This window comes from Mustela lutreola, chromosome 5 (genome assembly GCF_030435805.1).
Source record: "Mustela lutreola isolate mMusLut2 chromosome 5, mMusLut2.pri, whole genome shotgun sequence".
Classification (NCBI taxonomy): Eukaryota; Metazoa; Chordata; class Mammalia; order Carnivora; family Mustelidae; genus Mustela; species Mustela lutreola.
The window spans coordinates 144,461,461-144,466,802 of record NC_081294.1 but is presented as its reverse complement, the minus strand read 5'-3'; positions in this window follow the sequence as shown (position 1 = coordinate 144,466,802).

Below are 5,342 nucleotides of genomic sequence, written 5' to 3'. Positions count from 1 at the left end.
GACAGAGCCACCCAGGGTCCCCTCTTTGCTTTTCTTCTAGTGTTGTCTTTCCTGTTCAAACCCAATCTACTCTTACCAGGAAAAAAATTATGAGAGCTCGAGAAAAGCAGCTAAAGATATATAAGAGTTCTTAAATCATTTATATCCAAAGGAAGCTTAAAAATGATTCTTACTTTTTAGAGTTGTAAATTATTATTACGTCTATGATTTGAGGACACTGAAGAGCAAGGTTTGTTCAGTAGGAGAAACAGTTTTTTTCTACTAAGGAGACACAAGTATCTATCTATGTATCAAGTATATCTCTACATATCATATCAAGGAAGTGATCGATATCTTCTTACTAGAAATCCTATATATAGAGTTAGCTATATCCTTGGAACTCATTGTCACTGCATAGCTGTGAATATATAAGACTATTTTTGGTGGTTAGTATCAAAAAGAAATCTTCATCTAGGAGGTTAGCTATATACTTCAGAAGTGGTTACTAAGATTCCAGAGTCTATTTCTAAATCACTGTATAACATATCAGACTCTAGGATCTCCTTAAGGATAGGGAACTGTTAAGCCTAGTAGATACTAAAAAAAACCAAAAAAAACTCCCCCCAAAAAACAAAAAACAAAAAAACCAAGATGGTGATGCATTGTCATTGGGAAAGAAAATAGTGAGGTTTAAAAATAGAAGAGTCACACTGATCTCTCTGAACATCAAATAAAATGGCAGAACGTGGATTGTTTCTATAAAAAATAAAACACCAGAGGCCAAATCAGGTCTTCATGGGGGACGCCCGCAGGGGTAACTTCCCCTAGGGCTCCAGAGGCCGATGACTAGATGAAATGACAAGACTGGTTTATTTCACACAAATAACGGAAATGACAGAGCCTTATGCCAATTTTTGAAAGTTCATTTCTTTTTGTGGAAACAGAAAACCGCATCACTTTGGCCATTTACTGGAATATGTAGGAGGCCTACATGGGGCTGCTCTTCTGAGTGATGTCCAAGATAGCCTGGATTTCCATAATACCCAGCTTCCTGTCGAGGCTGATTGTGGCTGGCAGCCCAGGGGGGCGTGGGTAGGAAGAAAAAGCTTTATATTTCATCTTCAAAGCTAAGGGTAGAAGGCAATGATATTCAAGGCAAAGCTTCAGGTAGAAAAGCCTATGCTCTGGGGGAAGAAAATCAAAAGTTATCAGCACAATTACGTTAGTTTCTTTCCTAACTACAAACCAGTGTAGACATTGAGCAAAGGCTCTCTGAAGGCTCCAAGTGAGAGAGCTTGAAAATGTAAAATTGCGTGTGATTTGATCATAAAATCTGAAAAGAAATTATTTATTAGTTCTTAGGGTCTTTTTACCAAGAGAAACATTAATTTGGCTGGAGGGTAAATCTTTTGGGAATTTTGCTTTTTGGAGACAGAAGAACAATGGTTTTTTTTTTTTTTTTTTTTTTTTGAAAGTATTAAAAGCTGGGATGGATACATGCTATCTGGGCTTGTCCAGCAACCATCCCTGTATTACGGGAAAAAGTACCCTAGTTTTTCTTTGAGAGCTAGAGTCCCCATTCTCTGGCTAAGTATGTAGGTGGGAGTCTACATCATGAGGAATGTGACCCTGATTTTCCACAATATCATGTTCGTGTTATGGAAAGACATCTAGCTAAGGGGGTCAATCAAAGTGAATTCTTCGGGTGGTGAGTTGAGCTTTCTATAAGAGATGCTTTTTATTTTCTGCTAGATTTGAACATGAAAGGTGAGGATTAGCTATCTTGCCTCTTTGAAGAATCTGTGAATAAGCCATCCCACTAGGGAACAGGGCAAAGAGAATTGGAGACCGTGGCTTTGCGGACATGGTTTGAGCCCTGGACTCAAGTCACATATGAATTTCTAATTCATGTGATCCAGTGAATTCCTTTATTTGCCAAATTAGGGTGAGTAGGGTGTCTATTATATAACAAAAAATGATTGAACACATTAATATGGCAAGTGAATAAAAAACAGGCTTTTCTTTTTGTGTTCCCTTAAACACAACGTAAGTGCTTTTAAGGAAAAACTAAAAGAAAAATTATCAGGTTATTATGACTTAGAAAGTAAAAAGTTCACACAAATATATGACTATATTGAGTGTTGGTGCTAGCAGAGTTGAAAGTAAATGATCTGAGGAGGCAGGTGACACACATATTTCTTAGGGGACATTGTTCTTTCAAAACAAGCTTAATAAAAGGCAATGTTAGTTTTTTTTTTTATTTGAACATGAGGAAAGTTGTATTTTAGAGCTTCCTTCTTCATTCGTTTGTATTTCTCATTTCAAAATCCTTTGTAACATAATTGATTATAGCTTAATTTCCCTAAATTGTGGAAGCCTAAGTAACTGTCTAGAAGTAACCAGCTCTCATGGTATATTTTTCTGGGCTCACAGTTTTACTTGGAGCACAACTCGTGTATGTTTCTCCAAACAAACAAAAAACCCACCAAAACCAATGGACAATCATTTCCTGACAATAACCTAAAATTTTTGAGTTTTGATTGAATTCTCACACTTTCACCGAAATAGCTGGCTATAAAATTCTAGATCGAAAATAATTTTCTCTCATAATTTAGAGGGATTACTGTATTATCTCCCAGCTGTCTTTTAGTCATGCTGCTTAGAAAATGATGCCATTTTTATGCCCGATCCTTGTCTTTGACCTGTGCCCTAACACTCCATGCCTCACCAGTCATGTGACAAAGGCACATAGCATGGTCTCTCACCACTCCAACTTCAGTCAGGCTCCTCTGAGTCTTCTTTTTGACTAAGCTTTGCCCGTGGGCTCTACCATTCTTGTTCTAAGAATTCTGCTGCGTCGTTTTAGTAAAAATCCCCCATCCACCCCATGATGTCTCATCCAATTCCTCATAGCCCACCCTTGATACTTTATGGTGCTGGTCTGCCTTCAACAATAATCCTGTCAAGTCAGTTCAGTCAGAACCCCTCTTACTCTGATGTTTCCATCCACTGACCCCAACCCGGCTCCTTGGCTCTAAATTCCCACTTCTTATTGTATTCGGAGTTGAACTCAATTTCTCTTTCATCTACAAAATTTCTTGGAATAGTCTCCCTGGATAAAATCTGCTTTACTCCCTTTAACAAGAGTAGAAAGAATAATTTTTTCTTTAACCATATGCATTCATTGAATCCCTTGTTGTCAACATAGTAGCTTACTCTCACTCTACTAAGCCTGTCTAAGTCCCAAGTCTTCCTGGACTCAATTTCTCTAGAGAATCCGTTTTTCTTTTCTCTTGAAAGAATGGGGAGGGAACTCACCTAGCACCAGGTGGAAGAGGCATCTAGTATCTAATGGATCCTTTTATAGTCTCTTCCTTGGCTCTGCCTCCTGAGGTACCTGGCATCTCCAGTTCCCAGAGGCCTTCCAGAATTCCCAAGACTTCTCTTCAGTATCCTCCCCCCACAGGTTCAGCTTTCTTCACACTTCACGTCATTTACCACTCCCCAATCCATTCACCATCTTCTTAAATTTTAATGAAAACATCTTGGTTACCATTTTGTCTGTTCCCATTTTCTTTGTCCTTTCGGGTTTATAATGCTTTTTATTCCTTTATGTACCTTTATGGTACACTTCAGTTATTTTAGGAAACACATCTATGCTGTCAAACCACCATTCAATGTGGAACTTCCTGTTTGCTATTAAAGGAAATCACTTCACATCTATGTTCATGCATCATAAAGTACATTGGGGAGGGACTCCTGGGTGGCTCAGTTAGTTAAGCATCTGCCTTTGGCCAAGGTCCCAGGACCTTGGGTGGAGGAGTCTGCTTCTCTCTCTCCCTCTGACGCTCTCCTCACTTGTGTTCTCTCTTTCTCAAAAAAATAAATAAAAATATTGAGGAAAAAAAAATCCATTGGGGAGATAGGCTGCAGTTGACATCTGCTGGAGCTCTGGTTTTCCAAACACTGACCTTTGCTTCTGTACGTCCAACATTGTTTAGCACTGATAGGTTAGTTTTACACGTCCTGATCAGCATGCCCTCACTCTCCATATTCCTGTACAATACCTAATCTGAGTAATCTAAGTAAGGGACAGAGGCAGTGTGCTCATATGTGTGTGTGTGTGTGTGTGTGTGTGTGTGTGTGGGCGCGTGCGCGCACGCATTGACATGTGTCTGAATTAGAGCTCCATCATACTCCCTTGCATATAAATAAGTGGCAGGGGCATTTGGGTGGCTCAGTGGGTTAAGCCTCTGCCTTTGGCTCAGGTCATGATCTCAGGGTCTTGGGATTGAGCCCCGAATCGGGCTGCCCCCTCTCTCTCTCTCTGTCTGCCTCTCTGCCTTCTTGTGATCTCTGTCTGTCAAATAAATAAAATCTTAAAAAAAAAAAGTGGCAGGTAAGTGGCGCATGACCTTCTTGGAGAAACCAAACTTCTACTGTTAGAATGTCAAAAACAACATGAATATTCGATAACCAATAAGATAACAATAAAGGGAAATCCCGAAGTGGGGTTATTTGCCAAACGAGAGATTAGTGTTTGTGTTCAGAAGGTGGGCAGATCTTCCTCTGCCTGAGGTGGAACAGAAAACTTTCATGGGAGTACTGGATTTATATGAAGCTTGGATGGGGGATAGATGTAAAATCATTTAAATTTGAGACTGACGTGTCAAAGACCGTCTTGTGTTCATGAAATCCCATTTTCTACTGCACTTATAGCCTATCTTGGGCACATGGTTGGACTGTATTTCTGAGTTAGGTGAGGCCATGAAAAGCTGGTAGAAGTTAGGCACCTAATACTCATCTTCACGCCTAAAACACTTGTCAAGGGATATTGTATATTCTCTCCCTTCCCTAGTCTGTGGTCAGACCTTGCACTCCCCGCTGTTCCTGGCCACCTTGACACGCTTGTAAATCTCCAGGTGCCACTCTTTTCTTCCCTATCTGGACTTGGGGTTTCAGGCCATCTCTTGGCTTCCGCACCTCACTGCGCTTAGGATGTGGCCTGACACAAATTAAATTGGAGGCAATAGCAAAATATTCTGTCATCCAGTGTATACTTCGTCTATGGGCAGTCCACTATGAAGCAGGAGGAGCCAGTGATTTCTCCTTTTAACATTTTTCTGGATTTTGAATTCCTGAACTGACTGACAAGGTTCTAGAAAGGGCGGTTTACCCCAGCTTTGGTGTCCCTCACCGATGGGAGCTAGACATTTGTTTGCTGAGCCAACAGCTGTCCTCTGCGAGGCAATTTTATTCCTTCCACAAATCTAAGTTTCTTTGTGCTCACAAACTGCGGGGGTGGGTGCAGACTTTAAAACACCATGGCCACAGGTCCCCCCCCCCCCCCCGCCTTTGGTACG